The 19,856-nt window shown below is 42.1% G+C and overlaps 20 non-coding genes across 20 annotated transcripts; all 20 read right to left on the minus strand.

Moving 5' to 3' along the window:
- Window positions 1-692: 692 nt before the first annotated feature.
- Window positions 693-765, minus strand: TRNAR-UCG (transfer RNA arginine (anticodon UCG)). Its single transcript has one exon. It is a non-coding gene; the product is annotated as a tRNA-Arg (tRNA).
- A 644-nt stretch (window positions 766-1,409) lies between these two features.
- On the minus strand, window positions 1,410-1,482 carry TRNAR-CCU (transfer RNA arginine (anticodon CCU)). Its single transcript has one exon. It is a non-coding gene; the product is annotated as a tRNA-Arg (tRNA).
- Window positions 1,483-2,285: 803 nt separating this feature from the next.
- On the minus strand, window positions 2,286-2,358 carry TRNAR-UCG (transfer RNA arginine (anticodon UCG)). The gene has a single exon. It is a non-coding gene; the product is annotated as a tRNA-Arg (tRNA).
- Window positions 2,359-3,002: 644 nt separating this feature from the next.
- TRNAR-CCU (transfer RNA arginine (anticodon CCU)) lies at window positions 3,003-3,075 on the minus strand. Its single transcript has one exon. It is a non-coding gene; the product is annotated as a tRNA-Arg (tRNA).
- An 803-nt stretch (window positions 3,076-3,878) lies between these two features.
- TRNAR-UCG (transfer RNA arginine (anticodon UCG)) lies at window positions 3,879-3,951 on the minus strand. The gene has a single exon. It is a non-coding gene; the product is annotated as a tRNA-Arg (tRNA).
- A 644-nt stretch (window positions 3,952-4,595) lies between these two features.
- TRNAR-CCU (transfer RNA arginine (anticodon CCU)) lies at window positions 4,596-4,668 on the minus strand. The gene has a single exon. It is a non-coding gene; the product is annotated as a tRNA-Arg (tRNA).
- An 804-nt stretch (window positions 4,669-5,472) lies between these two features.
- Window positions 5,473-5,545, minus strand: TRNAR-UCG (transfer RNA arginine (anticodon UCG)). The gene has a single exon. It is a non-coding gene; the product is annotated as a tRNA-Arg (tRNA).
- A 645-nt stretch (window positions 5,546-6,190) lies between these two features.
- On the minus strand, window positions 6,191-6,263 carry TRNAR-CCU (transfer RNA arginine (anticodon CCU)). Its single transcript has one exon. It is a non-coding gene; the product is annotated as a tRNA-Arg (tRNA).
- Window positions 6,264-7,067: 804 nt separating this feature from the next.
- Window positions 7,068-7,140, minus strand: TRNAR-UCG (transfer RNA arginine (anticodon UCG)). The gene has a single exon. It is a non-coding gene; the product is annotated as a tRNA-Arg (tRNA).
- A 643-nt stretch (window positions 7,141-7,783) lies between these two features.
- On the minus strand, window positions 7,784-7,857 carry TRNAR-CCU (transfer RNA arginine (anticodon CCU)). Its single transcript has one exon. It is a non-coding gene; the product is annotated as a tRNA-Arg (tRNA).
- An 804-nt stretch (window positions 7,858-8,661) lies between these two features.
- On the minus strand, window positions 8,662-8,734 carry TRNAR-UCG (transfer RNA arginine (anticodon UCG)). The gene has a single exon. It is a non-coding gene; the product is annotated as a tRNA-Arg (tRNA).
- A 644-nt stretch (window positions 8,735-9,378) lies between these two features.
- TRNAR-CCU (transfer RNA arginine (anticodon CCU)) lies at window positions 9,379-9,451 on the minus strand. Its single transcript has one exon. It is a non-coding gene; the product is annotated as a tRNA-Arg (tRNA).
- An 803-nt stretch (window positions 9,452-10,254) lies between these two features.
- Window positions 10,255-10,327, minus strand: TRNAR-UCG (transfer RNA arginine (anticodon UCG)). Its single transcript has one exon. It is a non-coding gene; the product is annotated as a tRNA-Arg (tRNA).
- Window positions 10,328-14,640: 4,313 nt separating this feature from the next.
- Window positions 14,641-14,713, minus strand: TRNAR-CCU (transfer RNA arginine (anticodon CCU)). Its single transcript has one exon. It is a non-coding gene; the product is annotated as a tRNA-Arg (tRNA).
- An 803-nt stretch (window positions 14,714-15,516) lies between these two features.
- On the minus strand, window positions 15,517-15,589 carry TRNAR-UCG (transfer RNA arginine (anticodon UCG)). Its single transcript has one exon. It is a non-coding gene; the product is annotated as a tRNA-Arg (tRNA).
- A 644-nt stretch (window positions 15,590-16,233) lies between these two features.
- TRNAR-CCU (transfer RNA arginine (anticodon CCU)) lies at window positions 16,234-16,306 on the minus strand. Its single transcript has one exon. It is a non-coding gene; the product is annotated as a tRNA-Arg (tRNA).
- Window positions 16,307-17,109: 803 nt separating this feature from the next.
- On the minus strand, window positions 17,110-17,182 carry TRNAR-UCG (transfer RNA arginine (anticodon UCG)). Its single transcript has one exon. It is a non-coding gene; the product is annotated as a tRNA-Arg (tRNA).
- A 644-nt stretch (window positions 17,183-17,826) lies between these two features.
- TRNAR-CCU (transfer RNA arginine (anticodon CCU)) lies at window positions 17,827-17,899 on the minus strand. The gene has a single exon. It is a non-coding gene; the product is annotated as a tRNA-Arg (tRNA).
- An 803-nt stretch (window positions 17,900-18,702) lies between these two features.
- TRNAR-UCG (transfer RNA arginine (anticodon UCG)) lies at window positions 18,703-18,775 on the minus strand. Its single transcript has one exon. It is a non-coding gene; the product is annotated as a tRNA-Arg (tRNA).
- Window positions 18,776-19,419: 644 nt separating this feature from the next.
- TRNAR-CCU (transfer RNA arginine (anticodon CCU)) lies at window positions 19,420-19,492 on the minus strand. Its single transcript has one exon. It is a non-coding gene; the product is annotated as a tRNA-Arg (tRNA).
- Window positions 19,493-19,856: the final 364 nt, after the last annotated feature.

Consider the following 19,856-nt stretch of genomic DNA (forward strand, 5'->3'; position numbering starts at 1 on the left):
TTCATCCTCTTCCATCCCCGACTTTAACACTCTTTTCTGTGCTATAATGGAGGCTCTGCATTTCGCGCAAGTGGAGAGAAATTGGAGGAGAACCACTTTCGACTCAACACTTCTTCTTTCCTGGATGCTTTTCTCAATAAACTGGGCTTTGACAGTGGTATCAAGCCGTCCTTGTCTTCAGCAGGACACAGAAACAGGCACCAAGTCTCCTAACCAAGTTCAACCACACTCTGCAACTTAATAGACCAATGCTTCACAAATTAGCCAACTGTGTCATCAGCAAAGGCAGCCAATGTGCCAATCCTTTATAATTCTTCTGTAGTACTTCTCTTTCTCGTAGGCAAAATTAGCACTTTAACTGCACAAATCATACAGATTTTACACTTGAAGCACTCCATGAACACATACTTACACACCTTGCATTTCATCTACACACCCTTAAGCTAAAAACCCATTCTGTCAAGTCAAAATTCTGCAACCCTTTTACATATTCCATGCGTGTACATAGAAGCACTTCTTAATGCCACTAACATGAACAAGATTTTAGGCTGAAGATGCAATCTAAATGACTGTGCAGTATGTACTCCACTTCATGAATAATTAGGAATGAGAACATGATGGCTATAAGAGTATTGGAAGAGCCTGCTTCCATTCTGAATGGAAATCTGAGTTGTGTGATCATTGGCAAAAACCGACCACGAAGGGACTCGAACCCTCAATCTTCTGATCCGAAGTCAGACGCCTTACCCATTAGGCCACGCGGTCATATGTCCTGCTGTGCTTATTTTTATAATGTAGGTGGTATGCAAGGATGGGAAATATGATATTGATAGTTATTTAGGTTTACATCCCATTGTGTGTTTTCAGCTCCTTTCAATTAAAGCACTCTTTTGGAATCTATATAATGAAAATGTCTCCAGTACGATAAGCTTTTGTTTTCTTTTTTGCATTTAAACCTCTTTCTTCATGAGAATAAAGCTCAGTTGTATGCTTTACATAGCTCTAGATATTTCTAGAGGTGGAGAGAAACTGTTTTGACAGTAGTAAAAACTGCTCCTTTCTGGATATGCCAATTTACACACGCTCAAAGGTTGTATACGTTTCATGAATCCTGACTTGCCCTATTCAAGTAGCTGAAAGCCTGTCACCACCTCTAGAAACAACAGTTACACCAATCCTATTCAAATAATTTTTTCCAAAGGAATATCTTCTGCCGGGTCAAAGTTGCATCTGACAAAGATAGGTGTTTAAAAATCTACTTTGTAGTTTCAGAACACTAACATGACTCTGAAGAGTACAGAAGTAAAATGGTACCATTTCAAAGTTCCTAATACCACATAAGCTTCTGAGCGGAAGCATGTAATAAAAATATAAATTTTTCTGGAAAAGTAAGAGTGGATATTGGTTTTCACCTCAGATGGGACTCGAACCCACAATCCCTGGCTTAGGAGGCCAGTGCCTTATCCATTAGGCCACTGAGGCACAGAGAAACAGTTGCAGTCTAGAGGCATTATTTAAATGTATTCAATCGTCAAATAGTGGTGTCTGCACACAGGACATTTCTCAGTTCTCTTCATAAGTAAACTTCCCATTTTCATCCTCTTCCATCCCCGACTTTAACACTCTTTTCTGTGCTATAATGGAGGCTCTGCATTTCACGCAAGTGGAGAGAAATTGGAGGAGAACCACTTTCGACTCAACACTTCTTCTTTCCTGGATGCTTTTCTCAATAAACTGGGCTTTAACAGTGGTATCAAGCCGTCCTTGTCTTCAGCAGGACACAGAAACAGGCACCAAGTCTCCTAACCAAGTTCAACCACACTCTGCAACTTAATAGACCAATGCTTCACAAATTAGCCAACTGTGTCATCAGCAAAGGCAGCCAATGTGCCAATCCTTTATAATTCTTCTGTAGTACTTCTCTTTCTCGTAGGCAAAATTAGCACTTTAACTGCACAAATCATACAGATTTTACACTTGAAGCACTCCATGAACACATACTTACACACCTTGCATTTCATCTACACACCCTTAAGCTAAAAACCCATTCTGTCAAGTCAAAATTCTGCAACCCTATTACATATTCCGTGCGTGTACATAGAAGCACTTCTTAATGCCACTAACATGAACAAGATTTTAGGCTGAAGATGCAATCTAAATGACTGTGCAGTATGTACTCCACTTCATGAATAATTAGGAATGAGAACATGATGGCTATAAGAGTATTGGAAGAGCCTGCTTCCATTCTGAATGGAAATCTGAGTTGTGTGATCATTGGCAAAAACCGACCACGAAGGGACTCGAACCCTCAATCTTCTGATCCGAAGTCAGACGCCTTACCCATTAGGCCACGCGGTCATATGTCCTGCTGTGCTTATTTTTATAATGTAGGTGGTATGCAAGGATGGGAAATATGATATTGATAGTTATTTAGGTTTACATCCCATTGTGTGTTTTCAGCTCCTTTCAATTAAAGCACTCTTTTGGAATCTATATAATGAAAATGTCTCCAGTACGATAAGCTTTTGTTTTCTTTTTTGCATTTAAACCTCTTTCTTCATGAGAATAAAGCTCAGTTGTATGCTTTACATAGCTCTGGATATTTCTAGAGGTGGAGAGAAACTGTTTTGACAGTAGTAAAAACTGCTCCTTTCTGGATATGCCAATTTACACACGCTCAAAGGTTGTATACGTTTCATGAATCCTGACTTGCCCTATTCAAGTAGCTGAAAGCCTGTCACCACCTCTAGAAACAACAGTTACACCAATCCTATTCAAATACTTTTTTCCAAAGGAATATCTTCTGCCGGGTCAAAGTTGCATCTGACAAAGATAGGTGTTTAAAAATCTACTTTGTAGTTTCAGAACACTAACATGACTCTGAAGAGTACAGAAGTAAAATGGTACCATTTCAAAGTTCCTAATACCACATAAGCTTCTGAGCGGAAGCATGTAATAAAAATATAAATTTTTCTGGAAAAGTAAGAGTGGATATTGGTTTTCACCTCAGATGGGACTCGAACCCACAATCCCTGGCTTAGGAGGCCAGTGCCTTATCCATTAGGCCACTGAGGCACAGAGAAACAGTTGCAGTCTAGAGGCATTATTTAAATGTATTCAATCGTCAAATAGTGGTGTCTGCACACAGGACATTTCTCAGTTCTCTCCATAAGTAAACTTCCCATTTTCATCCTCTTCCATCCCCGACTTTAACACTCTTTTCTGTGCTATAATGGAGGCTCTGCATTTCACGCAAGTGGAGAGAAATTGGAGGAGAACCACTTTCGACTCAACACTTCTTCTTTCCTGGATGCTTTTCTCAATAAACTGGGCTTTAACAGTGGTATCAAGCCGTCCTTGTCTTCAGCAGGACACAGAAACAGGCACCAAGTCTCCTAACCAAGTTCAACCACACTCTGCAACTTAATAGACCAATGCTTCACAAATTAGCCAACTGTGTCATCAGCAAAGGCAGCCAATGTGCCAATCCTTTATAATTCTTCTGTAGTACTTCTCTTTCTCGTAGGCAAAATTAGCACTTTAACTGCACAAATCATACAGATTTTACACTTGAAGCACTCCATGAACACATACTTACACACCTTGCATTTCATCTACACACCCTTAAGCTAAAAACCCATTCTGTCAAGTCAAAATTCTGCAACCCTATTACATATTCCGTGCGTGTACATAGAAGCACTTCTTAATGCCACTAACATGAACAAGATTTTAGGCTGAAGATGCAATCTAAATGACTGTGCAGTATGTACTCCACTTCATGAATAATTAGGAATGAGAACATGATGGCTATAAGAGTATTGGAAGAGCCTGCTTCCATTCTGAATGGAAATCTGAGTTGTGTGACCATTGGCAAAAACCGACCACGAAGGGACTCGAACCCTCAATCTTCTGATCCGAAGTCAGACGCCTTATCCATTAGGCCACGCGGTCATATGTCCTGCTGTGCTTATTTTTATAATGTAGGTGGTATGCAAGGATGGGAAATATGATATTGATAGTTATTTAGGTTTACATCCCATTGTGTGTTTTCAGCTCCTTTCAATTAAAGCACTCTTTTGGAATCTATATAATGAAAATGTCACCAGTACGATAAGCTTTTGTTTTCTTTTTTGCATTTAAACCTCTTTCTTCATGAGAATAAAGCTCAGTTGTATGCTTTACATAGCTCTGGATATTTCTAGAGGTGGAGAGAAACTGTTTTGACAGTAGTAAAAACTGCTCCTTTCTGGATATGCCAATTTACACACGCTCAAAGGTTGTATACGTTTCATGAATCCTGACTTGCCCTATTCAAGTAGCTGAAAGCCTGTCACCACCTCTAGAAACAACAGTTACACCAATCCAATTCAAATAATTTTTTCCAAAGGAATATCTTCTCCCGGGTCAAAGTTGCATCTGACAAAGATAGGTGTTTAAAAATCTACTTTGTAGTTTCAGAACACCAACATAAGTCCGGAGAGTACAGAAGTAAAATGGTACCATTTCAAAGTTCCTGATACCTCATAAGCTTCTGAGGGGAAGCATGTAATAAATAAATAAATTTTTCTAGAAAAGTAATAGTGGATTTTGGTTTTCACCTCAGATGGGATTCGAACCCAAAATCCCTGGCTTAGGAGGCCAGTGCCTTATCCATTAGGCCACTGAGGCACAGATGAACACTTGCAGTCTAGAGGCATTATTTAAATGTATTCAACCGTCAAACACTGGTGTCTGCACACAGGACATTTCTCAGTTCTCTCCATAAGTAAACTTCCCATTTTCATCCTCTTCCATCCCCGACTTTAACACTCTGTTCTGTGCTATAATGGAGGCTCTGCATTTCGAGCAAGTGGAGAGAAATTGGAGGAGAACCACTTTCGACTCAACACTTCTTCTTTCCTGGATGCTTTTCTCAATAAACTGGGCTTTGACAGTGGTATCAAGCCGTCCTTGTCTTCAGCAGGACACAGAAACAGGCACCAAGTTTCCTAACCAAGTTCAACCACACTCTACAACTTAATAGACCAATGCTTTACAAATTAGCCAACTGTGTCATCAGCAAAGGCAGCCAATGTGCCAATCCTTTATAATTCTTCTGTAGTACTTTTCTTTCTCGTAGGCAAAATTAGCACTTTAACTGCACAAATCATACAGATTTTTAAACTTGAAGCACTCCATGAACACATACTTACACACCTTGCATTTCATCTACACACCCTTAAGCTAAAAACCCATTCTGTCAAGTCAAAATTCTGCAACCCTATTACATATTCCGTGCGTGTACATAGAAGCACTTCTTAATGCCACTAACATGAACAAGATTTTAGGCTGAAGATGCAATCTAAATGACTGTTCAGTATGTACTCCACTTCATGAATAATTAGGAATGAGAACATGATGGCTATAAGAGTATTGGAAGAGCCTGCTTCCATTCTGAATGGAAATCTGAGATGTGTGACCATTGGCAAAAACTGACCACGAAGGGACTTGAACCCTCAATCTTCTGATCCGAAGTCAGACACCTTATCCATTAGGCCACGCGGTCATATGTCCTGCTGTGCTTATTTTTATAATGTAGGTGGTATACAAGGATGGGAAATATGATATTGATAGTTATATAGGTTTACATCCCATTGTGTTTTTTCAGCTCCTTTCAATTAAAGCCCCCTTTTTGTAATCTATATAATGAGAATGTCACCAGTACGATAAGCTTTTGTTTTCTTTTTTGCATTTAAACCTCTTTCTTCATGAGATTAAAGCTCAGTTGTATGCTTTACATAGCTCTGGATATTTCCAGAAGTGGAGAGAAACTGTTTTGACAGTAGTACAAACTGCTCCTTTCTGGATATGCCAATTTACACACGCTCAAAGGTTGTATACGTTTCATGAATCCTGCCTTGCCCTATTCAAATAGCTGAAAGCCTGTCACCACCTCTAGAAACAACAGTTACACCAATCCAATTCAAATCATTTTTTCCAAAGGAATATCTTCTGCCGGGTCAAAGTTGCATCTGACAAAGATAGGTGTTTAAAAATCTACTTTGTAGTTTCAGAACACCAACATGAGTCCGGGGAGTACAGAAGTAAAATGGTACCATTTCAAAGTTCCTAATACCTCATAAGCTTCTGAGCAGAAGCATGTAATAAATATATAAATTTTTCTAGAAAAGTAATAGTGGATATTGGTTTTCACCTCAGATGGGACTCGAACCCACAATCCCTGGCTTAGGAGGCCAGTGCCTTATCCATTAGGCCACTGAGGCACAGATGAACACTTGCACGCTAGAGGCATTATATAAATGTATTCAATCGTCAAACACTGGTGTCTGCACACAGGACATTTCTCAGTTCTCTCCATAAGTAAACTTCCCGTTTTCATCCTCTTCCATCCCCGACTTTAACACTCTGTTCTGTGCTATAATGGAGGCTCTGCATTTCGAGCAAGAGGAGAGAAATTGGAGGAGAACCACTTTCGACTCAACACTTCTTCTTTCCTGGATGCTTTTCTCAATAAACTGGGCTTTGGCAGTGGTATCAAGCCGTCCTTGTCTTCAGCAGGACACAGAAACAGGCACCAAGTCTCCTAACCAAGTTCAACCACACTCTACAACTTAATAGACCAATGCTTTACAAATTAGCCAACTGTGTCATCAGCAAAGGCAGCCAATGTGCCAATCCTTTATAATTCTTCTGTAGTACTTTTCTTTCTCGTAGGCAAAATTAGCACTTTAACTGCACAAATCATACAGATTTTTAAACTTGAAGCACTCCATGAACACATACTTACACACCTTGCATTTCATCTACACACCCTTAAGCTAAAAACCCATTCTGTCAAGTCAAAATTCTGCAACCCTATTACATATTCCGTGCGTGTACATAGAAGCACTTCTTAATGCCACTAACATGAACAAGATTTTAGGCTGAAGATGCAATCTAAATGACTGTGCAGTATGTACTCCACTTCATGAATAATTAGGAATGAGAACATGATGGCTATAAGAGTATTGGAAGAGCCTGCTTCCATTCTGAATGGAAATCTGAGTTGTGTGACCATTGGCAAAAACCGACCACGAAGGAACTCGAACCCTCAATCTTCTGATCCGAAGTCAGACGCCTTATCCATTAGGCCACGCGGTCATATGTCCTGCTGTGCTTATTTTTATAATGTAGGTGGTATGCAAGGATGGGAAATATGATATTGATAGTTATTTAGGTTTACATCCCATTGTTTGTTTTCAGCTCCTTTCAATTAAAGCACTCTTTTGGAATCTATATAATGAAAATGTCACCAGTACGATAAGCTTTTGTTTTCTTTTTTGCATTTAAACCTCTTTCTTCATGAGAATGAAGCTCATTTGTACGCTTTACATAGCTCTGGATATTTCTAGAGGTGGAGAGAAACTGTTTTGACAGTAGTAAAAACTGCTCCTTTCTGGATATGCCAATTTACACACGCTCAAAGGTTGTATACGTTTCATGAATCCTGACTTGCCCTATTCAAGTAGCTGAAAGCCTGTCACCACCTCTAGAAACAACAGTTACACCAATCCAATTCAAAACATTTTTTCCAAAGGAATATCTTCTGCCGGGTCAAAGTTGCATCTGACAAAGATAGGTGTTTAAAAATCTACTTTGTAGTTTCATAACACCAACATGACTCTGAAGAGTACAGAAGTAAAATGGTACTATTTCAAAGTTCCTAATACCACATAAGCTTCTGAGCGGAAGCATGTAATATATATATCAATTTTTCTGGAAAAGTAAGAGTGGATATTGGTTTTCACCTCAGATGGGACTCGAACCCACAATCCCTGGCTTAGGAGGCCAGTGCCTTATCCATTAGGCCACTGAGGGACAGATAAACACTTGCAGTCTAGAGGCATTATTTAAATGTATTCAATCGTCAAACACTGGTGTCTGCACACAGGACATTTCTCAGTTCTCTCCATAAGTAAACTTCCCATTTTCATCCTCTTCCATCCCCGACTTTAACACTCTGTTCTGTGCTATAATGGACGCTCTGCATTTCGAGCAAGTGGAGAGAAATTGGAGGAGAACCACTCTCGACTCAACACTTCTTCTTTCCTGGATGCTTTTCCCAATAAACTGGGCTTTGACAGTGGTATCAAGCCGTCCTTGTCTTCAGCAGGACACAGAAACAGGCACCAAGTCTCCTAACCAAGTTCAACCACACTCTGCAACTTAATAGACCAATGCTTTACAAATTAGCCAACTGTGTCATCAGCAAAGGCAGCCAATGTGCCAATCCTTTATAATTCTTCTGTAGTACTTTTCTTTCTCGTAGGCAAAATTAGCACTTTAACTGCACAAATCATACAGATTTTTACACTTGAAGCACTCCATGAACACATACTTACACACCTTGCATTTCATCTACACATCCTTAAGCTAAAAACCCATTCTGTCAAGTCAAAATTCTGCAACCCTATTACATATTCAGTGCGTGTACATAGAAGCACTTCTTAATGCCACTAACATGGACAAGATTTTAGGCTGAAGATGCAATCGAAATGACTGTGCAGTATGTACTCCACTTCATGAATAATTAGGAATGAGAACATGATGGCTATAAGAGTATTGGAAGAGCCTGCTTCCATTCTGAACGGAAAGCTGAGTTGTGTGTCCATTGTCAAAAACCGACCACGAAGGGACTCGAACCCTCAATCTTCTGATCCGAAGTCAGACACCTTATCCATTAGGCCACGCGGTCATATGTCCTGCTGTGCTTATTTTTATAATGTAGGTAGTATGCAAGGATGGGAAATATGATATTGATAGTTATTTAGGTTTACATCCCATTGTGTTTTTTCAGCTCCTTTCAATTAAAGCACTCTTTTGGAATCTATATAATGAGAATGTCACCAGTACGATAAGCTTTTGTTTTCTTTTTTTCATTTAAACCTCTTTCTTCATGAGATTAAAGCTCAGTTGTATGCTTTACATAGCTCTGGATATTTCCAGAAGTGGAGAGAAACTGTTTTGACAGTAGTACAAACTGCTCCTTTCTGGATATGCCAATTTACACACGCTCAAAGGTTGTATACGTTTCATGAATCCTGACTTGCCCTATTCAAGTAGCTGAAAGCCTGTCACCACCTCTAGAAACAACAGTTACACCAATCCAATTCAAATCATTTTTTCCAAAGGTATATCTTCTGCCGGGTCAAAGTTGCATCTGACAAAGATAGGTGTTTAAAAATCTACTTTGTAGTTTCAGAACACCAACATGAGTCCGGGGAGTACAGAAGTAAAATGGTACCATTTCAAAGTTCCTAATACCTCATAAGCTTCTGAGCGGAAGCATGTAATAAATATATAAATTTTTCAAGAAAAGTAATACTGGATATTGGTTTTCACCTCAGATGGGACTTGAACCCACAATCCCTGGCTTAGGAGGCCAGTGCCTTATCCATTAGGCCACTGAGGCACAGATAAACACTTGCAGTCTAGAGGCATTATTTAAATGTATTCAATCGTCAAACACTGGTGTCTGCACACAGGACATTTCTCAGTTCTCTCCATAAGTAAACTTCCCATTTTCATCCTCTTCCATCCCCGACTTTAACACTCTTTTCTGTGCTATAATGGAGGCTCTGCATTTCGCGCAAGTGGAGAGAAATTGGAGGAGAACCACTTTCGACTCAACACTTCTTCTTTCCTGGATGCTTTTCTCAATAAACTGGGCTTTGACAGTGGTATCAAGCCGTCCTTGTCTTCAGCAGGACACAGAAACAGGCACCAAGTCTCCTAACCAAGTTCAACCACACTCTGCAACTTAATAGACCAATGCTTCACAAATTAGCCAACTGTGTCATCAGCAAAGGCAGCCAATGTGCCAATCCTTTATAATTCTTCTGTAGTACTTCTCTTTCTCGTAGGCAAAATTAGCACTTTAACTGCACAAATCATACAGATTTTACACTTGAAGCACTCCATGAACACATACTTACACACCTTGCATTTCATCTACACACCCTTAAGCTAAAAACCCATTCTGTCAAGTCAAAATTCTGCAACCCTATTACATATTCCGTGCGTGTACATAGAAGCACTTCTTAATGCCACTAACATGAACAAGATTTTAGGCTGAAGATGCAATCTAAATGACTGTGCAGTATGTACTCCACTTCATGAATATTTAGGAATGAGAACATGATGGCTATATGAGTATTGGAAGAGCCTGCTTCCATTCTGAATGGAAAGCTGAGTTGTGTGACCAGTGGCAAAAACCGACCACGAAGTGACTCGAACCCTCAATCTTCTGATCCGAAGTCAGACGCCTTATCCATTAGGCCACGCGGTCATATGTCCTGCTGAGCTTATTTTTATAATGTAGGTGGTATGCAAGAATGGGAAATATGATATTTATAGTTATTTAGGTTTACATCCTATTGTGTGTTTTCAGCTCCTTTCAATTAAAGCACTCTTTTGGAATCTATATAATGAAAATGTCACCAGTACGATAAGCTTTTGTTTTCTTTTTTGCAATTAAACCTCTTTCTTCATGAGAATAAAGCTCAGTTGTATGCTTTACATAGCTCTGGATATTTCTAGAGGTGGAGAGAAACTGTGACCGTCTGACTCTCGCTCTCAGAGGTCGCTCCCACTCGCTCCTCCTCGAGCCTTACCCCAGAGAGTGTACTGCTGCACAGCACCTGCCTTCTCCCCTGCATAGCGCTCCTGTATAGCGCTTGGTATCGTTTTTCATTTTTCTTTCTTTCACAGAGAGTGTACTGCTGCACAGCGCCTGCCTTCTCCCCTGCATAGCGCTCCTGTATAGCGCTTGGTATCGTTTTTCGTTTTCCTTTCTGTCAAGAATTGTAGTTAACTTTTAACTAATAGCGTTTTTCCTGCGCTTTAATTTATATTGTTGTTCTGATCAGTGCTCCTGATATCTGGCAACTTTAGCGCGGGGACTGCTGAAATCGCGCTACCCCACCGCCATTTTGCTGTTGTTGTTTGTTTACCTGCCCCAGTGTCTCCTCCCCGCTCCCGCCTCCCAAGCTGACCCTCCCACGCTCCACCCCCCCACTATCCATTTATGGACAGATGCACCCACGCGCAGCGTCCACGCGCTACGGACACGCTGAAGGTGCGCCAAAGGTAAGCCCGTCTACGCCCATCCGCGCCTGGACCGCGCCCAGCGCCAGACCCCCTGGCCCTCGCATTGCCCAGCCCTCCCGCATTACCTACAATGCCACCACCCTCCTAGCCCTTAACCCCGGCCGCTCCCTCAACTGCGTCCAAGCCGCTCCTGGACACACCCATGGACCTTTCTCATGCTACCCTTGCAAATTCATCGGCACCGACACCAACTCCGCTACGACCACACCACAGATTCCCGACCCCAACCACCTACAATGCATCTTGCTCAACACCCGATCGGTCCACAGGCATGCCATTGACCTCTGGAATCTACTCGACACCATCTCTCCGGACATCGCCTTCCTAACAGAAACATGGATGAACGCCTCCTCCGCCCCAGACATCACCATTGCCATCCCAGAAGATTATAAGATCATACGCAAGGACCGTACCGGCCACACAGGAGGAGGAATCGCTATCGTCCATAAGAAATCCATCCACATCTCAACCAGCTCTGATGTCAATCTTGCCAACTCTGAACACCTTCACTTCCAGATCCACATCGACCCCAAGACCACACTCAGAGGCACCCTCCTTTACAGGCCACCAGGACCCCGCGCACAATTTAGTGAGGACATCACGGACTTCATCACTCCACACGCGCTCCCCTCCAAAGATTACATCCTTCTGGGAGACCTCAATTTTCACCTTGAAAAGAACAACGACCGCAACTCCACCACCCTTTTGGACAACCTCGCCAACCTCGGACTTAAACAACTGGTCACTTCCCCCACCCACATCGCAGGTCACACCCTCGACCCTATCTTCACCTCCAGCAATCATGTCTCCTTCAGCCACACTACGGCTCTCCTCTGGACTGACCACAGCTGCGTTCACTTTACCTACAACAAGCCCAAACCCAACAACCACCCCCTACCAACTCTGCAAAGAAACTGGAACAAAATCACCATCGACCAGATCTCCTCATCGCTCCTTCTAAACCCCCCAGCCCACTCCTCAAACCCCGACCAAGCCGCCACCAACCTCACCCTATGGTTATCCAACAGCGCCGACATCCTAGCACCACTGAAAAAACGACAAAGCAAACTTGGCAGCAAGAAGGCCTCATGGTTCAACGATGATCTTAAGAAATCCAAGAAACTCTGCCGCTCCCTTGAGAAGGCCTGGAAAAAAGACCCAACCACCAGCACCAAGGACGCCTTCAAAAACGCCACCCGCATACACCACCAACTGATCCAAAAGGCCAAGAAAACCGCCTTCAAGGACCGACTAGATAACAACGCCCACAACAGCAAGGAACTTTTCAACATCGTCAAGGAATTTACCAATCCCTCGGCCAACTCTAACGACATCACCCCCTCTCAAGCCCTCTGCGACTCCCTAGCTTCATTCTTCCACAACAAAATTGCAGACATCCACAACAGCTTCGACAACCAACCCGGAGACCAACCCACCCAACCATCTGCTGGACCTTCACCCCCCTCGAACATCCTTAATGACTGGAACCCAATCTCCACTGAGGACACCATCCGCCTGATGAACTCCATCCACTCAGGATCCCCCACAGACCCATGCCCTCACCACATCTTCAACAAAGCAGACTCCATCATAGCACCGCACCTCCGAGACGTCATCAACTGCTCCTTCAACTCCGCCACCTTCCCGGAAAGCTGGAAACACGCTGAACTCAGCGCCCTTCTGAAAAAACCCACAGCGGACCCCACCGAACTCAAAAATTACCGCCCCATCTCGCTCCTTCCATTCCCGGCCAAAGTCATCGAGAAAGCTGTCAACAACCAGCTCGCCGCCTTCCTCGAAGCCAACAAATCCCTCGACTCCTCACAGTCCGGCTTCCGAGCAAAACACAGCACTGAGACCGCCCTCATCGCAGCAACAGACGACATTCGAACTCTACTGGACAATGGAGACACTGTTGCCCTCATCCTCCTCGACCTCTCCGCAGCCTTCGACACAGTCTGTCATAGCACCCTTCTACAGCGCCTCAGAAACATCGGAATCCAAGGAAAAGCACTAGAATGGATCACCTCGTTCCTCACCGGAAGAACCCAGAGAGTCCGCCTTCCACCATTCAAGTCAGAGGCCACTGAAGTCATCTGCGGCGTACCACAAGGATCTTCACTCAGCCCCACCCTCTTCAACGTATACATGAGCCCCCTCGCGGCCATCGCCCGCCAACACAACCTCAACATCATCTCCTACGCGGATGACACTCAACTGATCCTATCACTCACCAATGACCCTAGCACCGCCAAAACTAACCTACACGAAGGTATGAAAGAAGTAGCCGAATGGATGAAACACAGCCGTCTGAAACTGAACTCAGATAAAACAGAAGTCCTCATCTTAGGTACCTCCCCCTCCGCATGGGACGACTCTTGGTGGCCAGAAGCCCTTGGAAAAGCACCCATCCCGACAGACCACGCACGGAACCTGGGCGTCATCCTGGATTCCTCACTTTCAATGAACAGACAAGTCAACGCCGTCTCCTCATCCTGCTTCAACATTCTTCGCATGCTCAAAAAAACATTTCGTTGGATCCCCACCGAAACTAGGAAAACGGTCACCCACGCTCTGGTCACGAGCCGACTGGGCTATGGAAACACCCTCTACGCCGGTACTACCGCTAAACTCCAGAAAAAACTCCAACGAATCCAAAACGCCTCAGCCAGGCTCATATTAGACATCCCGCGTAAAGAACATATCTCTGGTCACCTGAAAAACCTTCACTGTGTTCCCGTCAATAAGAGGATCACTTTCCGGCTCCTAACCCACGCACACAAAGCACTCTACGAAATCGGACCAGAATGCCTCAACACACGACTGTCCTTCTACACCCCCTCCCGCCAGCTACGATCATCCAACCAAGCCCTTGCCACTGTACCTCGCATCAACAAAACCACCATGGGAGGTAGATCCTTCTCCTACCTGGCAGCTAAAACCTGGAACTCACTTCCCACTTACCTTCGCTTTACCCAGAACCACCTAGCATTCAGAAAGCAACTTAAAACGTGGATATTCGACAAGTAATTCCCCACCCCCCCTCAAGCGCCTTGAGACTCTCTGGGTATGTAGTGCGCTATACAAATTCTCTGACTTGACTTGACTTGACTTGTTTTGACAGTAGTAAAAACTGCTCCTTTCTGGATATGCCAATTTACACACGCTCAAAGGTTGTATACGTTTCATGAATCCTGACTTGCCCTATTCAAGTAGCTGAAAGCCTGTCACCACCTCTAGAAACAACAGTTACACCAATCCAATTCAAATCATTTTTTCCAAAGGAATATCTTCTGCCGGGTCAAAGTTGCATCTGACAAAGATAGGTGTTTAAAAATATACTTTGTAGTTTCAGAACACCAACATGACTCTGAAGAGTACAGAAGTAAAATGGTACCATTTCAAAGTTCCTAATACCACATAAGCTTCTGAGCGGAAGCATGTAATAAATATATCAATTTTTCTGGAAAAGTAAGAGTGGAAATTGGTTTTCACCTCAGATGGTACTCGAACCCACAATCCCTGGCTTAGGAGGCCAGTGCCTTATCCATTAGGCCACTGAGGCACAGATAAACAATTGCAGTCTAGAGGCATTATTTAAATGTATTCAATCGTCAAACACTGGTGTCTGCACACAGGACATTTCTCAGTTCTCTTCATAAGTAAACTTCCCATTTTCATCCTCTTCCATCCCCGACTTTAACACTCTTTTCTGTGCTATAATGGAGGCTCTGCATTTCGCGCAAGTGGAGAGAAATTGGAGGAGAACCACTTTCGACTCAACACTTCTTCTTTCCTGGATGCTTTTCTCAATAAACTGGGCTTTGACAGTGGTATCAAGCCGTCCTTGTCTTCAGCAGGACACAGAAACAGGCACCAAGTCTCCTAACCAAGTTCAACCACACTCTGCAACTTAATAGACCAATGCTTCACAAATTAGCCAACTGTGTCATCAGCAAAGGCAGCCAATGTGCCAATCCTTTATAATTCTTCTGTAGTACTTCTCTTTCTCGTAGGCAAAATTAGCACTTTAACTGCACAAATCATACAGATTTTACACTTGAAGCACTCCATGAACACATACTTACACACCTTGCATTTCATCTACACACCCTTAAGCTAAAAACCCATTCTGTCAAGTCAAAATTCTGCAACCCTTTTACATATTCCATGCGTGTACATAGAAGCACTTCTTAATGCCACTAACATGAACAAGATTTTAGGCTGAAGATGCAATCTAAATGACTGTGCAGTATGTACTCCACTTCATGAATAATTAGGAATGAGAACATGATGGCTATAAGAGTATTGGAAGAGCCTGCTTCCATTCTGAATGGAAATCTGAGTTGTGTGATCATTGGCAAAAACCGACCACGAAGGGACTCGAACCCTCAATCTTCTGATCCGAAGTCAGACGCCTTACCCATTAGGCCACGCGGTCATATGTCCTGCTGTGCTTATTTTTATAATGTAGGTGGTATGCAAGGATGGGAAATATGATATTGATAGTTATTTAGGTTTACATCCCATTGTGTGTTTTCAGCTCCTTTCAATTAAAGCACTCTTTTGGAATCTATATAATGAAAATGTCTCCAGTACGATAAGCTTTTGTTTTCTTTTTTGCATTTAAACCTCTTTCTTCATGAGAATAAAGCTCAGTTGTATGCTTTACATAGCTCTAGATATTTCTAGAGGTGGAGAGAAACTGTTTTGACAGTAGTAAAAACTGCTCCTTTCTGGATATGCCAATTTACACACGCTCAAAGGTTGTATACGTTTCATGAATCCTGACTTGCCCTATTCAAGTAGCTGAAAGCCTGTCACCACCTCTAGAAACAACAGTTACACCAATCCTATTCAAATAATTTTTTCCAAAGGAATATCTTCTGCCGGGTCAAAGTTGCATCTGACAAAGATAGGTGTTTAAAAATCTACTTTGTAGTTTCAGAACACTAACATGACTCTGAAGAGTACAGAAGTAAAATGGTACCATTTCAAAGTTCCTAATACCACATAAGCTTCTGAGCGGAAGCATGTAATAAAAATATAAATTTTTCTGGAAAAGTAAGAGTGGATATTGGTTTTCACCTCAGATGGGACTCGAACCCACAATCCCTGGCTTAGGAGGCCAGTGCCTTATCCATTAGGCCACTGAGGCACAGAGAAACAGTTGCAGTCTAGAGGCATTATTTAAATGTATTCAATCGTCAAATAGTGGTGTCTGCACACAGGACATTTCTCAGTTCTCTTCATAAGTAAACTTCCCATTTTCATCCTCTTCCATCCCCGACTTTAACACTCTTTTCTGTGCTATAATGGAGGCTCTGCATTTCACGCAAGTGGAGAGAAATTGGAGGAGAACCACTTTCGACTCAACACTTCTTCTTTCCTGGATGCTTTTCTCAATAAACTGGGCTTTAACAGTGGTATCAAGCCGTCCTTGTCTTCAGCAGGACACAGAAACAGGCACCAAGTCTCCTAACCAAGTTCAACCACACTCTGCAACTTAATAGACCAATGCTTCACAAATTAGCCAACTGTGTCATCAGCAAAGGCAGCCAATGTGCCAATCCTTTATAATTCTTCTGTAGTACTTCTCTTTCTCGTAGGCAAAATTAGCACTTTAACTGCACAAATCATACAGATTTTACACTTGAAGCACTCCATGAACACATACTTACACACCTTGCATTTCATCTACACACCCTTAAGCTAAAAACCCATTCTGTCAAGTCAAAATTCTGCAACCCTATTACATATTCCGTGCGTGTACATAGAAGCACTTCTTAATGCCACTAACATGAACAAGATTTTAGGCTGAAGATGCAATCTAAATGACTGTGCAGTATGTACTCCACTTCATGAATAATTAGGAATGAGAACATGATGGCTATAAGAGTATTGGAAGAGCCTGCTTCCATTCTGAATGGAAATCTGAGTTGTGTGATCATTGGCAAAAACCGACCACGAAGGGACTCGAACCCTCAATCTTCTGATCCGAAGTCAGACGCCTTACCCATTAGGCCACGCGGTCATATGTCCTGCTGTGCTTATTTTTATAATGTAGGTGGTATGCAAGGATGGGAAATATGATATTGATAGTTATTTAGGTTTACATCCCATTGTGTGTTTTCAGCTCCTTTCAATTAAAGCACTCTTTTGGAATCTATATAATGAAAATGTCTCCAGTACGATAAGCTTTTGTTTTCTTTTTTGCATTTAAACCTCTTTCTTCATGAGAATAAAGCTCAGTTGTATGCTTTACATAGCTCTGGATATTTCTAGAGGTGGAGAGAAACTGTTTTGACAGTAGTAAAAACTGCTCCTTTCTGGATATGCCAATTTACACACGCTCAAAGGTTGTATACGTTTCATGAATCCTGACTTGCCCTATTCAAGTAGCTGAAAGCCTGTCACCACCTCTAGAAACAACAGTTACACCAATCCTATTCAAATACTTTTTTCCAAAGGAATATCTTCTGCCGGGTCAAAGTTGCATCTGACAAAGATAGGTGTTTAAAAATCTACTTTGTAGTTTCAGAACACTAACATGACTCTGAAGAGTACAGAAGTAAAATGGTACCATTTCAAAGTTCCTAATACCACATAAGCTTCTGAGCGGAAGCATGTAATAAAAATATAAATTTTTCTGGAAAAGTAAGAGTGGATATTGGTTTTCACCTCAGATGGGACTCGAACCCACAATCCCTGGCTTAGGAGGCCAGTGCCTTATCCATTAGGCCACTGAGGCACAGAGAAACAGTTGCAGTCTAGAGGCATTATTTAAATGTATTCAATCGTCAAATAGTGGTGTCTGCACACAGGACATTTCTCAGTTCTCTCCATAAGTAAACTTCCCATTTTCATCCTCTTCCATCCCCGACTTTAACACTCTTTTCTGTGCTATAATGGAGGCTCTGCATTTCACGCAAGTGGAGAGAAATTGGAGGAGAACCACTTTCGACTCAACACTTCTTCTTTCCTGGATGCTTTTCTCAATAAACTGGGCTTTAACAGTGGTATCAAGCCGTCCTTGTCTTCAGCAGGACACAGAAACAGGCACCAAGTCTCCTAACCAAGTTCAACCACACTCTGCAACTTAATAGACCAATGCTTCACAAATTAGCCAACTGTGTCATCAGCAAAGGCAGCCAATGTGCCAATCCTTTATAATTCTTCTGTAGTACTTCTCTTTCTCGTAGGCAAAATTAGCACTTTAACTGCACAAATCATACAGATTTTACACTTGAAGCACTCCATGAACACATACTTACACACCTTGCATTTCATCTACACACCCTTAAGCTAAAAACCCATTCTGTCAAGTCAAAATTCTGCAACCCTATTACATATTCCGTGCGTGTACATAGAAGCACTTCTTAATGCCACTAACATGAACAAGATTTTAGGCTGAAGATGCAATCTAAATGACTGTGCAGTATGTACTCCACTTCATGAATAATTAGGAATGAGAACATGATGGCTATAAGAGTATTGGAAGAGCCTGCTTCCATTCTGAATGGAAATCTGAGTTGTGTGACCATTGGCAAAAACCGACCACGAAGGGACTCGAACCCTCAATCTTCTGATCCGAAGTCAGACGCCTTATCCATTAGGCCACGCGGTCATATGTCCTGCTGTGCTTATTTTTATAATGTAGGTGGTATGCAAGGATGGGAAATATGATATTGATAGTTATTTAGGTTTACATCCCATTGTGTGTTTTCAGCTCCTTTCAATTAAAGCACTCTTTTGGAATCTATATAATGAAAATGTCACCAGTACGATAAGCTTTTGTTTTCTTTTTTGCATTTAAACCTCTTTCTTCATGAGAATAAAGCTCAGTTGTATGCTTTACATAGCTCTGGATATTTCTAGAGGTGGAGAGAAACTGTTTTGACAGTAGTAAAAACTGCTCCTTTCTGGATATGCCAATTTACACACGCTCAAAGGTTGTATACGTTTCATGAATCCTGACTTGCCCTATTCAAGTAGCTGAAAGCCTGTCACCACCTCTAGAAACAACAGTTACACCAATCCAATTCAAATAATTTTTTCCAAAGGAATATCTTCTCCCGGGTCAAAGTTGCATCTGACAAAGATAGGTGTTTAAAAATCTACTTTGTAGTTTCAGAACACCAACATAAGTCCGGAGAGTACAGAAGTAAAATGGTACCATTTCAAAGTTCCTGATACCTCATAAGCTTCTGAGGGGAAGCATGTAATAAATAAATAAATTTTTCTAGAAAAGTAATAGTGGATATTGGTTTTCACCTCAGATGGGATTCGAACCCAAAATCCCTGGCTTAGGAGGCCAGTGCCTTATCCATTAGGCCACTGAGGCACAGATGAACACTTGCAGTCTAGAGGCATTATTTAAATGTATTCAACCGTCAAACACTGGTGTCTGCACACAGGACATTTCTCAGTTCTCTCCATAAGTAAACTTCCCATTTTCATCCTCTTCCATCCCCGACTTTAACACTCTGTTCTGTGCTATAATGGAGGCTCTGCATTTCGAGCAAGTGGAGAGAAATTGGAGGAGAACCACTTTCGACTCAACACTTCTTCTTTCCTGGATGCTTTTCTCAATAAACTGGGCTTTGACAGTGGTATCAAGCCGTCCTTGTCTTCAGCAGGACACAGAAACAGGCACCAAGTTTCCTAACCAAGTTCAACCACACTCTACAACTTAATAGACCAATGCT

This window comes from Lissotriton vulgaris, chromosome 5, assembly GCF_964263255.1.
Source record: "Lissotriton vulgaris chromosome 5, aLisVul1.2, whole genome shotgun sequence".
Taxonomy (NCBI): Eukaryota; Metazoa; Chordata; class Amphibia; order Caudata; family Salamandridae; genus Lissotriton; species Lissotriton vulgaris.